The sequence below is a fragment of the Aethina tumida genome, chromosome 2 (assembly GCF_024364675.1).
Source record: "Aethina tumida isolate Nest 87 chromosome 2, icAetTumi1.1, whole genome shotgun sequence".
Classification (NCBI taxonomy): domain Eukaryota; kingdom Metazoa; phylum Arthropoda; class Insecta; order Coleoptera; family Nitidulidae; genus Aethina; species Aethina tumida.
The window spans coordinates 2312629-2331003 of record NC_065436.1 but is presented as its reverse complement, the minus strand read 5'-3'; the positions used below and the strand labels follow the sequence as shown (position 1 = coordinate 2331003).

At 18.4% G+C, this 18375-nt stretch overlaps 1 protein-coding gene across 3 annotated transcripts in view; it reads left to right on the top strand.

Moving 5' to 3' along the window:
- Positions 1-18375, top strand: part of LOC109604619 (cAMP-dependent protein kinase type I regulatory subunit) — a 107118-nt gene that overhangs the window by 40538 nt on the left and 48205 nt on the right. The window lies entirely within an intron of this gene.

Sequence of the window (18375 nt, the reverse complement as noted above, 5' to 3'; positions counted from 1 at the left end):
TTGGCCATTAATGGCATCGTTACAGTTTGCACTTTGGATAATTGGGTTTTTCGAATTGCTCAATTTATTTAGTTACTGTCGTTTCGTATCTTATTAAGGAACAAGGTTGCATCTATGAAAATAAAAATGTTTTATGCCACATTGGTATTTCTTTAATTTATTAATTAACCAAATGAATAAAGTTTAAATATTGTAAGAAATTAATAAATTATCAATTAATACAGACAAAAAGAGATGCTAAAATTAAAAGACTGAAAACACTTCTTCTGTACCTTAAAATCTTCCTTAAAAATGTGGTCAATCAAGTTGATATTTATTAATATTCTCTGTGTAAAACTCATGTAAGTTATTTTTGGTACAAATAAAGAGTAAATTATAAATTAATACAGACAAGAAGAGATGCAAAAATTAAAAAACTGAAAACATTTCTTCTGTACCTTAAAATCTTCCTTAAAAATGTTGATATTTATTAATATTTTCTGTGTAAAACTCATGTATGTTATTTTTTGGTACAAATAAAGAGTAAATTATCAATTAATACAGACAAGAAGAGATGCAAAAATTAAAAGACTGAAATCACTTCTTCTGTACCTTAAAATCTTCCTTAAAAATGTTGATATTTATTAATATTTTCTGTGTAAAACTCGTGTATGTTATTTTTGGTACAAATAAAGAGTGAATTATCAATTAATACAGACAAGAAGAGATGTTAAAATTAAAAGACTGAAATCCTTTCTTCTGTACCTTAAAATTTTTCTTAAAAATGTGAACAATCAAGTTGATATTTATTAATATTTTCTGTGTAAAACTCATGTATGTTATTTTTGGTACAAATAAAGAGTAAATTATCAATTAATTCAGACAAGAAGAGATGTTAAAATTAAAAGACTGAAAACATTTCTTCTGTACCTTAAAATCTTCCTTAAAAATGTTGATATTTATTAATATTTTTTGTGTAAAACTCATGTGTGTTATTTTTGGTACAAATAAAAAGTAAATTATCAATTAATACAGACAAGAAGAGATGCTAAAATTAAAAGACTGAAAACATTTCTTCTGTATCTTAAAATCTTCCTTAAAAATGTGAACAATCAAGTTGATATTTATTAATATTTTATGTGTAAATCTCATGTATGTTACTTTTGGTACAAATAAAGAGTAAATTATCAATTAATACAGACAAGAAGAGATGCTAAAATTAAAAGACTGAAAACATTTCTTCTGTACCTTAAAATCTTCCTTAAAAATGTGAACAATTAAGTTGTTATTTATTAATATTTTATGTGTAAATCTCATGTATGTTACTTTTGGTACAAATAAGGAGTAAATTATCAATTAATACAGACAAGAAGAGATGCTAAAATTAAAAGACTGAAAACATTTCTTCTGTATCTTAAAATCTTCCTTAAAAATGTGAACAATCAAGTTGATATTTATTAATGTTTTAAAGTGTAAATCTCATGTATGTTACTTTTGGTACAAATAAGGAGTAATTTATCAATTAATACAGACAAGAAGAGATGCTAAAATTAAAAGACTGAAAACATTTCTTCTGTACCTTAAAATCTTCCTTAAAAATGTGAACAATTAAGTTGATATTTATTAATATTTTCTGTGTAAAACTCATGTATGTTATTTTTTGTATAAATAAAGAGTAAATTATCAATTAATACAGACAAGAAGAGATGCTAAAATTAAAAGACTGAAAACATTTCTTCTGTACCTTAAAATCTTCCTTAAAAATGTGGACAATCAAGTTGATATTTATTAATATTTTATGTGTAAATCTCATGTATGTTACTTTTGGTACAAATAAGGAGAAAATTATCAATTAATACAGACAAGAAGAGATGCTAAAATTAAAAGACTGAAAACACTTCTTCTGTACCTTAAAATCTTCCTTAAAAATGTGGACAATCAAGTTGATATTTATTAATATTCTCTGTTTAAAACTCATGTATGTTATTTTTGGTACAAATAAAGAGTAAATTATCAATTAATACAGACAGGAAGAGATGTTAAAATTAAAAGACTGAAAACATTTCTTTTGTACCTTAAAATCTTCCTTAAAAATGTGAACAATCAAATTGATATTTATTATTTTCTGTGTACACAATAAGTTGTCAGTTGTGGAACAATAATAGAAATTGATTTAGGAGCACAGAAGTCATTGAAATTCATAATTTTTAATTCAATTTAACCGTTTTAAAGCAGTAAATTCATATTTCAGTTCACTGTTTAAATTGATGCAATATTTTTATTGTTCAAATAATCGTTTTTGTCCATGTCAATGTGAAACTAATTAACTTTTTCAGTACTTTTTAATTCTTTTTGTTCATTTATGTTCCTTATATATGATTCAATTGTGTGTCTAAATAATTTATTCTAATGTCAATTTAATTAACCAACTTTTAGATTAAATAAATTATTGAAAATTCTAAATAAAATCTTTAATAAAAGCCAGATTTACTATATATAAATTACATTTGAAGTTATCTACTGTAAAATGTACATAAAAAGTATTAATTAGGTTAATTAAAATTCATAAGTTCATTAGGAAGTTGTATTAAAAGTTTTAAAGTTATATTAAAAACACACATACTTTAATTTCCTGTTTAAATATTATAACTAGGTTATATTTTAATTATTTTATCAATAATTTATGTTCATGTGAAACCAATTAATCAACTTATTTAATAAGTAAGTTCATTAAAATTTCCAGTTTTATATTATATTATGTCAGCGAAACGACCCTCGTGAAATTACTTACTAAAATTAGCTTCAAGGAAAACATTGTTCTCCTTCGTAATTTTCATTATCCCATTAGTTTTTCTTCTTGAAGTGGTTTGCTGTTGAATTGAAGTAAATGGTGTGGTTTAATTGTCTGTTTAGACTTCGTTTCCAAACGAGCAATTGCGGTGTTAAGTCGAACAATACGTCATTTAAAATTTGCAAACGTATTGTTTAAATCAATACTATAGAAATTGTAACAATAGCTAATATTGTGGTAAAAATTTTTAATACGCAATAACTGATAATTTTATTTGAAAAAAACAACAGATTATGAACCTGTTTTAAAGTGGTTTTATTCTTCATCTTCATTATTATTTTTTAATAATTAATTAGCAAGAAATTTATATCTAATTTGTTACATGGTTTTACTTTATTATTTATTTAACATGTGGTTTTTAATTAAAGAAATATTTTTCTATAAAATTTTGTAAATTTTATTTGTTTTATACATAAATTTATAAATGTGATTTATTTATTTATATAGATTTTTTATTAGAAATTCTTAATAAAAATTTAATATTTTTTAACAGAAATTCTCAAAATTTCTTTGATACTTGTAAATATTATTGTTTATGACAACAATTAGGGAAATATTTTTATAAAGTTTTGTAAATTCAGATGAAATTTACGTTTTTAAACATATTTTTCTCTAAATAACATTTAATTTTATATAATATTACTAAATGAAAAAACTGGTTTTGTCTTGAAAGTAAGAAAATGTTTTAATTAATACATTATTTAACTTTTAAAAAGTAAAATATTAAAATTTCTTGAATAATTTAGTTATTTAAGTTTTGTAAATTCAGATAAAATTTACATTTTTTAAATATATTTTCTATAAATAAAATTTAATTTTATATAATATTTGTACATGAAAAAAAATGGGTTTATCTTGAAAGTAAGAGAATGTTTTAATTAATAAATTGTTTAACTTTTAAATAGTAAAATATTAAAATTTCTTGAATAATTTAGTTATTTAAGTAGATTTTTTAATAAAAATTTAATATTTTTTAACTGAAATTCTCAAAACTTCTTTGATACTTCTAAATTATTGTTTATGACAACAATTAAGGAAATATTTTAATAAAGTTTTGTAAATTGAGATAAAATTTACATTTTTTAAATATATTTGACTGTAAATGAAATTTAATTTTATATAATATCTGTAAATGAAAAAAATGGTTTTATCTTGAAAGTAAGAAAATGTTTTAATTAATAAATTATTTAACTTTTAAAGAGTAAAATATTAAAATTTCTTGAATAATTTAGTTATTTAAGTAGATTTTTTAATAAAAATTTAATATTTTTTAACAGAAATTCCCAAAACTTCTTTGATACTTCTAAACTATTGTTTATGACAACAATTAAGGAAATATTTTTATAAAGTTTTGTAAATTCAGATAAAATTTATATTTTTTAAAAATATTTTCCTGTAAATAAAATTTAATTTTATATAATATTTGTAAATGAAAAAAATGGTTTTATCTTGAAAGTAAGAGAATGTTTTAATTAATAAATTATTTAACTTTTAAAGAGTAAAATATTAAAATTTCTTGAATAATTTAGATATTTAAGTAGATTTTTTAATAAAAATTTAATATTTTTTAACAGAAATTCTCAAAACTTCTTTGATACTTGTAAATATTATTGTTTATGACAACAATTAGGGAAATATTTTTATAAAGTTTTGTAAATTCAGATAAAATTTACATTTTTTAAACATATTTTTATGTAAATAAAATTTAATTTTATATAATATTACTAAATGAAAAAAATGGTTTTATCTTGAAAGTAAGAAAATGTTTTAATTAATACATTATTTAACTTTTAAAGAGTAAAATATTAAAAATTCTTGAATAATTTGGTGATTTAAGTATATCTTTTAATAAAAATTTAATATTTTTACCAGAAATTCTCAAAACTTCTTTGATACTTGTAAATATCATTGTTTATGACAACAATTAGGGAAATATTTTTATAAAGTTTTGTAAATTCAGATGATATTTACGTTTTTAAACATATTTTTCTGTAAATAAAATTTAATTTTATATAATATTACTAAATGAAAAAACTGGTTTTATCTTGAAAGTAAGAAAATGTTTTAATTAATACATTATTTAACTTTTAAAGAGTAAAATATTAAAATTTCTTGAATAATTTAGTGATTTAAGTAGATTTTTTAATAAAAATTTAATATTTTTAACAGAAATTCTCAAAACTTCTTTGATACTTGTAAATATTATTGTTTATGACAACAATTATGGAAATATTTTTATAAAGTTTTGTAAATTCAGATGATATTTACGTTTTTAAACATATTTTTCTGTAAATAAAATTTAATTTTATATAATATTACTAAATGAAAAAACTGGTTTTATCTTGAAAGTAAGAAAATGTTTTAATTAATAAATTATTTAACTTTTAAAGAGTAAAATATTAAAATTTCTTAAATAATTTAGTTATTTAAGTAGATTTTTTAATAAATATTTAATATTTTTTAACAGAAATTCCCAAAACTTCTTTGATACTTCTAAATTATTGCTTATGACAACAATTAAGGAAATATTTTTATAAAGTTTTGTAAATTCAGATAAAATTTACATTTTTTAAATATATTTTCCTGTAAATAAAATTTAATTTTATATAATATTTGTAAATGAAAAAAATGGTTTTATTTTGAAAGTAAGAGAATGTTTTAATTAATACATACTTTTAAAGAGTAAAATATTAAAATTTCTTGAATAATTTAGTGATTTAAGTAGATTTTTTAATAAAAATTTAATATTTTTAACAGAAATTCTCAAAACATTTAAAGATTATTAAAATATTAGGAATGTTGTTGGTGTTTCTACAAAATGAATTCGTGATTAAAAATAGGTTTAGTAATTAAATTTTGCGTTCACCTTCTAATTTCCACTTAACTTTTGAAGCAATAAAAAAGTAAAATGGAATTCAATTTGCAGGAAACTGACAGAAAATTATGTGCATCTAAAAATATCGATTCGTTTTACATTTAGTTCCGCAGTTTAATAACAAATCTTGCTACCTACCATAAAACTGTTCAAGTAATTAGTTTTCGAACTTCAATTAGTTCATAAACTAAAGCCAATGCGTATGTTATTAAAAGACGAGACTAATTAAAATTGAGTTTTAGCCCCCAATAAAAAGTTTTAAAAGCCCTTAAAGATTCCAAATTTCTATTTGTGTCATCTGTATAATATTTAATATAAGGGAAAACTCAAACAAGTAACTTCCTCAATATGCACCCAGTGGCACAAAACTTCCCCTGTACGATGCACGTACAGTATTATTTTGCTGAAACTCGAGGGGAAAGTTACGAAATTGCTTTTCGCCATCGCCTGTCATTTGTGATGTGTTCAATTTTATACTTCGTCAAGTCCGTTACGTCGGTTTTGTACATGTGTAATTATAATTGTTAATTGAAGTATTAATTTTTCATTAAAACGAAGGTCGGACGGGATTTCGACGGTCGATGTGAAACTTTAAAGGGGTCTCACGGCCCAAACGTGTTTAATTAAATGGACGTTGGATTTATTAAAAGTCAGTTTGATTGATTTCACAGGGTTAGTCTATCGGCTATTGGTTTTAAAATATTGGATAAGTGAATTTAGTTTTGTCACAAGAAAAAAGTAGAAATCAACTTTTGTGAATTTCTGCTAAAAAGTATTAAATTTTTATTAAAAAATCTACTTAAATAACTAAATTATTTGAAAAATTTTAATATTTTACTCTTTAAAAGTTAAATAATTCATTAATTAAAACATTCTCTTACTTTCAAGATAAAACCATATTTTTCATTTACAAATATTATACAAAATTAAATTTTATTTACAGGCAAAAATATTTAAAAAATGTAAATTTTATCTGAATTTACAAAACTTTATAAAAATATTTCCTTAATTGTTGTCATAAACAAAAATTTACAAGTTTTAAAGAAGTTTTGAGAATTTCTGTTAAAAAATATTGGATTTTTATTAAAAAATCCACTTAAATATCTAAATTATTCAAGAAAATTTAATATTTTACTCTTTAAAAGTTAAATAATTTATTAATTAAAACATTCTCTTACTTTCAAGATTATACCTTATTTTTTCATTTACAAATATTATATGAAATTAAATTTTATTTACAGGAAAATATGTTTAAAAAATGTAAATTTTATCTGTATTTACAAAACTTTATAAAAATATTTCCTTATTTGTCGTCATAAACAATAATTTAGAAGTATCAAAGAAGTTTTGAGAATTTCTGTTAAAAAATATTAAATTTTTATTAAAAAATCTACTTAAATAACTAAATTATTCAAGAAATTTTAATATTTTACTCTTTAAAAGTTAAATAATTTATTAATTAAAACATTCTCTTACTTTCAAGATAAAACCATTTTTTTCATTTACAAATATTATATAAAATTAAATTTTATTTATAGGATAATATATTTAAAAAATGTAAATTTTATCTGAATTTACAAAACTTTATAAAAATATTTCCTTAATTGTCGTCATAAACAATAATTTAGAAGTATCAAAGAAGTTTTGAGAATTTCTGTTAAAAAATATTAAATTTTTATTAAAAAATCTACTTAAATAACTAAATTATTCAAGAAATTTTAATATTTTACTCTTTAAAAGTTAAATAATTTATTAATTAAAACATTCTCTTACTTTCAAGATAAAACCATTTTTTTCATTTACAAATATTATATAAAATTAAATTTTATTTACAGGAAAATATATTTAAGAAATGTAAATTTTATCTGAATTTACAAAACTTCATAAAAATATTTCTTTAATTGTTGTCATAAACAATAATTTACAAGTATCAAAGAAGTTTTGAGAGTTTCTGTTAAAAAATATTAAATTTTTATTAAAAAATCTACTTAAATCACTAAATTATTCAAGAAATTTTAATATTTTACTCTTTAAAAGTTAAATAAGTTATTAATTAAAACATTCTATTACCTTCAAGATAAAACTATTTTTTTCATTTACAAATATTATATAAAATTAAATTTTATTTATAGGATAATATATTTAAAAAATGTAAATTTTATCTGAATTTACAAAACTATATAAAAATATTTCCTTAATTGTTGTCATAAACAATAATTTACAAGTATCAAAAAAGTTTTGAGAATTTCTGTTGAAAAATATTAAATTTTTATTAAAAAATCTACTTAAATAACTAAATTATTCAAGAAATTTTAATATTTTACTCTTTAAAAGTTAAATAATTTATTAATTAAAACATTCTCTTACTTTCAAGATTAAACCTTTTTTTTTCATTTACAGATATTATACAAAATTAAATTTTATTTATAGGCAAATATATTTAAAAAATGTAAATTTAATCTGAATTTACAAAACTTTATAAAAATATTTCCTTAATTGTTGTCATAAACAATAATTTAGAAGTATCAAAGAAGTTTTGAGAGTTTCTGTTTAAAAATATTAAATTTTTATTAAAAAATCTACTTAAATAACTAAATTATTCAAGAAATTTTAATATTTTACTCTTTAAAAGTTAAATAATTTATTAATTAAAACATTCTTTTACTTTCAAGATAAAACCATTTTTTTCATTTACAGATATTATATAAAATTAAATTTTATTTATAGGCAAATATATTTAAAAAATGTAAATTTAATCTGAATTTACAAAACTTTATAAAAATATTTCCTTAATTGTTGTCATAAACAATAATTTAGAAGTATCAAAGAAGTTTTAAGAGTTTCTGTTTAAAAATATTAAATTTTTATTAAAAAATCTACTTAAATAACTAAATTATTCAAGAAATTTTAATATTTTACTCTTTAAAAGTTAAATAATTTATTAATTAAAACATTCTCTTACTTTCAAGATTAAACCTTTTTTTTCATTTACAGATATTATATAAAATTAAATTTTATTTATAGGCAAATATATTTAAAAAATGTAAATTTAATCTGAATTTACAAAACTTTATAAAAATATTTCCTTAATTGTTGTCATAAACAATAATTTAGAAGTATCAAAGAAGTTTTGAGAGTTTCTGTTAAAAAATATTAAATTTTTATTAAAAAATCTACTTAAATAACTAAATTATTCAAGAAATTTTAATATTTTACTCTTTAAAAGTTAAATAATGTATTAATTAAAACGTTCTTTTACTTTCAAGATAAAACCATGTTTTCCATTTACTGATATTATATAAAATATATAAAAAGTTTTGATGATTTCTGTTAAAAAATATTGAATTTTTATTGAAAAAAACTACTTAATTAACTAAATTACTAAATTTGTGAATATTTATTAAAAAATCTTCATTCCAAAAACAATATTTGACTGAACACTTCTACCAAAACTTATCCAGAAACAGTTGATAAGATGTTGGCCCTAAAATGGCTGCTCTGGTGTATTTTAAAAAAATCTCTCTCCTGCTAAGTTTCCGGCAATAATTAATTAATTAATACACGCACACACGAGGAAACGCACCGCATCACTCCCTAATGAATTTCATGTGCATTTTCAGTTAAATTACAATTATTACGTGCACAAACAAAATTGAATATGTAAAGTGGGGAATCAAAGAGGGGAATACCAGTTATTATAACAGAATAACAGAAAATTGATTTTACCTACTAATTAAAATTTCATTGAACTTTATTTAATACACAGTATTAATATTGTGTAACATCCTCGTAACTTTGTTAAAATGCAAAGAATTCCAACGTCTGTCATTGTTCCCCGCAAATTAACCATAAAACAATGTTGAATCACGTTCCCGTCATAATTGAAATGATTTAAATCGGTGCAATTCATCATTATCATTGGCAGTGATTTCGAATATGGCTTAAGTGCGAATGTGGACGCGTTGTTTTGTTGTTTTTATTAATAGGCCGGGCCGACTGTTAATTGTACGTAATTGCGGTTCAGTTTTTAAGGCTCGGCCTTAATTAGTCGAGCGGTTTTATTGAACAAATTGACGTGACATTATCCCACATGAATTTTATGCAATAACGATTAAAACAGTTTATTAAGAGTGCTGAAAATTCTACAATTTGTTACACAATCCAATCTAACAACACAGTTCAAGTTATATGTTTATTTTATGTATACTATTTTAGAAAATTCAAAATTTTAATTAATAATATAAAAATTTTAATATGCATATACAGTAGTGACCAAAATTATGGGAACTTATTAAAAAGTTACTATAATTATGATCACCACTGTATACATTTTTTAATTTCACGATTTAAATGTACCAAAATAATAATAATATGAAAAAAACCTGTTTGTTTTTATCAATATGTATGATTTTTTAATTTGATTTTTTTTAGAAAACTAAAAATAATATAAAAAATGAAGAGTTGAGAAAAAATTATTTTTGTATTCAAAAATTTAAATTAAAATAATTTTTAATTTATAGATTTAAATTGAAAAAATCAGTTTATGTTGTGTGAAGTATTTTATCAATTAATTTATATGTATCATTTTTAAATTTAAAAGATTTTTGATAACTGAAGAAAAATATTTAAAAATAATATAATAAATCAGAAATTGATGAGAAATTATTAAATTAATTTTTAATTTAAAAGTTAGGTTAGTTTTCATTAATTATTTTATATGTATGATTTAAAAACATTTAAATATAATATAGAAAGTCAGAAATAGAAGAGAATTAATAATATAATTAATAATTCATATAAAAATAATTTTAAATTTAAAGATATAAACTTAAAAAATCAGTTTATGTTGTTTTGAAGTTTTTATCAATTATTTTATATACAGGATTTTTAAATTTAATAGAATTTTTAACAAAACTAAAGAAAAATATTTAAAAATAATATAAAAAATTATTATAATTATTTAAAAATAATTTTTAATGTAAATATTTAAACTTAAAAAATCAGTTTATGTTGTTTTTATAAATTATTTTATATGTATAATTTTTAAACTTTAAAGATTTTTTGAGAAAATAAAGATAAAAACAAAAAAATAATATAAAAAATCAGAAATTAAAGAGAAATTATTTTTATGTTTAATAATTTATTTAAAAATAATTTTCAATTTAAAGATATAAACTTAAAAAATCAGTTTATGCTTTTTTTTTGAAGTTTTTATCAATTATTTTATATTTATAATTTTTAAATTTAATAGATTTTTGAGAAAACAGAAGAAAAATATTTAAAAATAATATAAAAAATCAGAAATTGAGAAGAAATTATTTTTATATTTAATAATTTATTTAAAAATAATAATTTATTTAAAAATATATAAGATAAAAACTTAAAAAATCAATTATTTAGTATGTATAATTTTTAACTTCAAAGATTTTTTGAGATAATAAAGAAAAATATTTAAAAATATTGTAAAAAATCAGAAATTATTATAAATTTATTAAATAAATTGTTTAAAAACAAATTTAATAAAAGATTTAATTAAAGATTTAATCCAACAATAATTTTATTAATTTTTATTGTTTTAAAAAATGTTTAGATTTTTCTAAACAAAACAATCGTATTGTTAATAATTACGTGATTTCATTAATAAAATATTCAGTAGATTTAACACAAGTTTTACTAGTTTCCAGATTTTGATCAGAATAATAATTAGCTGCATTAATTTAACTACATCCTCCAAAGTTTTAAAACTAATTAATTCAGTGGTATAAAAGTAGATTATAATTTTCCACTATTAAACCAGTTTTAATAATTTAAGACATCATAAAATTATTTATTTTCATTTTTTAATAATTATTTTTACTGAAATTGTTAAATATTTTTTTGTACTTAACTACTTTTTTACGATAAAAATTTACGTGTTGAAATAAATTTTCTAAAAACCAATTTATTTTATTATTCCAAGAAAAACTAATTTTCTATTATTATTAAAATTAATGAATTATTTTATAAATACAATAAAATTTATATAATATTGAAAATTCTTGTAATTTTATATAAAGAATACAGATAATAGAAGTTTTATACATTTTTTTAACATATTTTAAAGAGTTTTAGAATTAGATTAATTAAAATACTTATTTGTCTAAATTTTTGTATATATATCAATAATAATTCAATAAATTTTCTTCAATTTATAATGCCTATTTTAAATTAATAAAAAAATAAAATATTACTAAAATAATTGAAATTTATTATTGTGACATTTATTTTTTTAATATACCAGGTGGCCATAAAAATGGGAAGATCCCAAAGTCCTCAAAATAAAATTGTTGTGACTTTAACAACGTTTACATATCAATTTTTTCCTAAACTAACGACAACCAAGAAAATACTACGACAGTAAAAAAAAAAATTAGCATTTATTTTTAGACAGAATGACTAACTCCAGTCCGAAACAACAAACAGCAACATTTTCTCCCAGCCGAAACAAATGTGCTTGTGCATTTGTTCCAAACTTGGCGGTTTCATCTCGAAACCTTGACGCAAATCAATCGAATCTCCCGTCCGTCCCCGACGACATTGTTATTTATCGTTGTCACCTGTCCTGCATTTTTCCCATGCATCTATTTCGGGCCGCGTATTATATTTAGGAAAACGTATTTTCGGAATCCGACAACTTTAATATTTAATATTAAATTTGAGGCGTAAATAGCTGGTGTGATGTCAGCTGAATGGCGGGCCAATTTAAGGGGTTGTTTGACGATCTTATGACGCACCCTTGTCGTTGAATTAGTGCCACACAAAACTACTAAGTTTAAAATAAAATAAATTAATATAGGTATAACCTTCAGAATAATATTAACACTGATTTTTTATATTTAAATCTTTAAATTAAAAATTATTTTGTCAATTATTTATTTATTTAATTAAATAATGTTTTTAAATAAATTATTAAATATAAAATAATCTTTCTTCAATTTCTAAGTTTTTATATTATTTCTAAATATTTTCCTAAAAATTAAAATCGTTGTTGTTAACAAATTAATTGTTGTATTAAATCTCTGTAAATCTACTCAACTTTAGATTTTTCATATATTTATAAATATTTTGATAAAAAATTAAAATAAAATAAAATAATTGAAGAAACCTTCAGAATAATATTAACTGATATTTTATGTTGAAATGTTTAAATTAAAATTTATTTTGTCAATTATTTTATAATAAAAAAAAATGTTTTTAAATAAATTATTAAATATAAAATAATCTGTCCTCAATTTGTGATTTTTTATATTATTTCTAAATATTTTCATAAAAAAAAACTAAAATTGTTATCGATAACAAATTAATCGTTGGATTAAAATCTATAAATTAAAATTAAATAAATTATTAAATATATTTCTGATTTTTTATATTATTTATAATATTGTTCTCAAAAATTATTAAAAATTGTACATATAAAAAATTGGTAAAACCTTCAAAATAATATTAATTGATATTTTATGTTTAAATCTTGAAATTAAAAGTTATTTTATAAATTTTTAATTATTTTTTCTATTAAATATGTTTTTAAATAAATTATTAAATGTAAAAATAAATTCTCCTCAATTTCTGATTTTTTATATTATTTATAATATTGTTCTTAAAAAACTATTAAAAATTGTACATATAAAAAATTGGTAAAACCTTCAAAATAATATTAACTGATAATTTATGTTTAAATCTTAAAATTAAAAGTTATTTTATCAATTTTTAATCACTTTTTTGTATTAAATATGTTTTTAAATAAATTATTAAATGTAAAAATAAATTCTCCTCAATTTCTAATTTTTTATATTATTTATAATATTGTTCTAAAAAACTATTAAAAATTGTACATATAAAAAATTGGTAAAACCTTCAAAATAATATTAACTGATATTTTATGTTTAAATCTTAAAATTAGAAGTTATTTTATCAATTTTTAATTACTTTTTTGTATTAAATATGTTTTTAAATAAATTATTAAATGTAAATATAAATTCTCCTCAATTTCTGATTTTTTATATTATTTATAATATTGTTCTAAAAAAACTATTAAAAATTGTACATATAAAAAATTGGTAAAACCTTCAAAATAATATTAACTGATATTTTATGTTTAAATCTTAAAATTAGAAGTTATTTTATAATTTTTAATTACTTTTTTGTATTAAATATGTTTTTAAATAAATTATTAAATGTAAAAATAAATTCTCCTCAATTTCTAATTTCTTATATTATTTATAATATTGTTCTAAAAAAACTATTAAAAATTGTACATATAAAAAATTGGTAAAACCTTCAAAATAATATTAACTGATATTTTATGTTTAAATCTTAAAATTAGAAGTTATTTTATCAATTTTTAATTACTTTTTTGTATTAAATATGTTTTTAAATATATTATTAAATGTAAAAATAAATTCTCCTCAATTTCTGATTTTTTATATTATTTATAATATTGTTCTAAAAAACTATTAAAAATTGTACATATAAAAAATTGGTAAAACCTTCAAAATAATATTAATTGATATTTTATATTTAAATATTGAAATTAAAAGTTACTTTATTAATTTTTAATTATTTTTCTGCATTAAATATGTTTTTAATTAAAATATTAAATGTAAAAATAAATTCTCCTCAATTTCTGATTTTTTATATTATTTATAATATTGTTCTAAAAAAACTATTAAAAATTGTACATATAAAAAATTGGTAAAACCTTCAAAATTATATTAACTGATATTTTATGTTCAAATCAAAATTATTTTTTTATTAAATTTTTTTTTTTAATAAATTAATAAATTTTCCTCAAATTTTGATTTTTTATATTATTTTTAAATATTTAAATTTCAGAACAAAACAACTAAATCTTTTATGTTTAAATCCTAAAATTATTTTGTCTATATATTTATTGATATATATATTTTTTAATAAATTCATTTTTTCTAATAAATTTTTAAATATAAAAATAATTTCCCCTCAATTTCTGTTTTTTATAGTATTTTTAAATAAATATACGAAAAATGTATACGTTTATTCTTCACATTTTCATATAATATTATTAATTAAACCAATAATAAAAAACGAGATAAATTAAAAATTAACTGGGAAAACCGTTTTTTCCGTTTTAAACGAGTTTGTTTCCAATCCGGAACACCTGACCCACTTCACAGTGATTGCAACGAAAAGTACGGAAGAAGAAAAAAAAAAAAAAACACGGAGTTTCACATCAAAGCAAACGGATAATTGAATTTGCCACGTCGATGAAGAGCCACCGGGTCGGGGTGGCGGTCGCCGCCATTCGAAGGGATTCTCTCTGCGGAATTAAACGCGGGGACGGCTGTTTCGGTGTTTGCGCCTCTTGTTCGGCACCCTGGGGTAATTGGGGCTGGTAATTTATCGTTCGGCTGCAGCTTGCACCGGCCCCGTTGTTTGGATTTAATTTATTTTGCTTTTGGTGCCGTTATAAATTGTCCACGCTTGTTTATGCGATTAATCAAATGTTGATTGATTAAATTTCTAAATAGCCCTTTTTGTTTCAGGTATGTAACCATATTTTTTAGTTTAGTAAGTATTTGTGAAATAATGGATTAAATTATTTTTTATTAATCTTATTTGAAGGGTTTATGACGTTTTAAACTTTATATTAATCTTTAGATTTTTGTTATCTTTATAATAAAATAATTTTTCTTATCTGAAAATAAATTTAGTACATGTGTACCAATATTAATTAATTTAATTAGTAATGTTAAGATTTTTTTTTCATTTTTTTTTAATTAATTACTATTTTTACTATATTTTTTGATTTATTTATAAATATTTTGAATTTTCATTTATTTTTTTTTATTATTTTTAAAATCATTTCATTTTATTATTTAATATTTAAAAAAAAATACAAATCTAATACTAAAAAATTTTTAGTAAAAATAAAGAATTTTGATATTTTTACATTTATATATAAGTAAAAAATTAAATATTTTTATGACATTATATTTTAGTTATTTTTTTATATTTTTTATTTAAATTTGTTAATTATTTATTTGGTTAAATTTCAATAATTTTTTGCCATATTAATAAAAATAAGTTAATTGTCAAGATTTTTATTTTATTTTACACAATTTTTAAAAGTTTTTCTCATTGTTTTAATTATTTTTAACATCATTTAATTTTATTATTTAATATTTAAAAAATATACAAATCTAACACTAAAAATTTTTTAGTAAAAATAAAGAATTTTTATATTTTTACATTTATAAACAAGTAAAAAATTAAATATTTTTATAACATTATATCTAAAACAGTTTTTATATTTTTTATTTAAATTTGTTAATTATTTATTTGGTTAATTGTCAATAAATTTTTGCCACATTAATAAAAATAAGTTAAATATCAAGTTTTTTATTTTATTTTATACCATTTTTAAATTTTTTTTCTCATTGTTTTAATTGTTTTTAAAATCATTAAATTTTATTATTTAATATTTAAAATAATATACAAATTTAACGCTAAAAAGTTTTTAATAAAAATAAAAAATTTTTATATTTTTACATTTATAAACAAGTAAAAAATTAAATATTTTTAATTGTTTTATATATTTATATTTAGTCATTTTTTATATTTTTTATTTAAATTTGTTAATTAATTATTTGGTTAATTGTCAACAAATTTTTGCCACATTAATAAAAATAAGTTAAATATCAAGTTTTTTATTTTATTTTATGCCATTTTTAAAATATTTTCTCATTGTTTTAATTATTTTTAAAATTATTTAATTTTATTATTTAATACTTAAAAAATGTACAAATCTAACACTAAAAATTTTTTAGTAAAAATAAAAAATTTTTATATTTTTACATTTATAAACAAGTAAAAAATTAAATATTTTTAATTGTTTTATATATTTATATTTAGTCATTTTTTATATTTTTTATTTAAATTTGTTAATTAATTATTTGGTTAATTGTCAACAAATTTTTGCCACATTAATAAAAATAAGTTAAATATCAAGTTTTTTATTTTATTTTATGCCATTTTTAAAATATTTTCTCATTGTTTTAATTATTTTTAAAATTATTTAATTTTATTATTTAATACTTAAAAAATGTACAAATCTAAGACTAAAAAATTTTTTAGTAAAAATAAAGAATTTGGATATTTTTACATTTATAAACAAGTAAAAAATTAAATATTTTTATAACATTATAATGTAGTCAGTTTTTATATTTTTTATTTAAGTTTATTAATCAATTATTTAGTTACTTTTTAATAAATTTTTGCCATATTAATAAAAATAAATTAAATGTCAAGATTTTTATTTTATTATATACCATTTTTAACAGTTTTCCTCATTGTTTTAATTATTTTTAAAAACATTTAATTTTATTATTTAATATTTAAAAAATGTACAAATCTAACACTAAAATTTTTTTTGTAAAAATAAAGAGTTTTAATATTTTTACATTTATAAACATGTAAAAAAATAAATATTTTTATACCATTATATTGTAGTCTGTTTTTATGTTTTTTATTTAAATTTATTAATCAATTATTTAGTTACTTTTTAATAAATTTTTACCATATTAATAAAAATAAATTAAATGTCAAGATTTTTATTTTATTTTATACCATTTTTAAAAGTTTATCACGTTGTTATATATAATATACAAATCTATATAATATACAAATCTAACACTAAAATTTTTTTTAATAAAAATCAACAATTTTGATATTTTTGCATTTGTAAACAAGTAAAAAATTAAATATTTTAGATTACTAATATACATTTTTATTTAAATTTATTAATTTAATAAAAAAGTGTAAAATTTAATATTATAATAATAAACTATCCAACTTTTTACTTTACTTTATTTAAAATTTTTTTTATTGTTTTTTATACATAAATTTATTACATATTTAAAATTTGAAAAATTAGCCAAATCATATACTGAATTTTTTTAGAAATAATCAATTAATCAGTATTTAAATATTATTCTTTGGACATTTGTTTTATTTAATTTGTATATTAACCAAATAGTTGTTTTTAAAACTGAATCTTGTGTCTATATACATAATTATATTTTTTTATTATATTTTAAATTTAATTACCATACATTTAAATATTTTATTTGTGAAATATATTAATAATACATTAATTAGGTAATAAATATTATTTTACTATTGTTTATAATATTTCATATATACTTTTAAGGCTTCAATCATTTAATATAAATAAAAAATGAAATAAAATTTGAAATACCGGTTAAAACACATATTATATCGTTTACTTTATATTTTATATTGACGTCAACAAAGTAAAACTCAACTCCCATATGAATAACACACATATTTTATATAAAACTGGATATTTCCTTCCTCAAGGGAGATAAAAACAGACAATTGTTTCAAATATTCTTTATTTGTACTTGTGTCATTTTGTTTATCTCTTTGTTTGTGTATTTCAAAACGACAGTACATATTTTATTTTATGTTACACGTTAAAATATTGTAATTAAAAAGTACAAGAGCTTATTTCAAAAGTTTACATTTGTAGTACAAATTAGTCTCTTGTAACCTCAGCCTCTTATTACCATAATTATTAAAGCAAAATATTTGTTAATTGAATTGACAAACAAATTAGATTTGTCCCATTTAA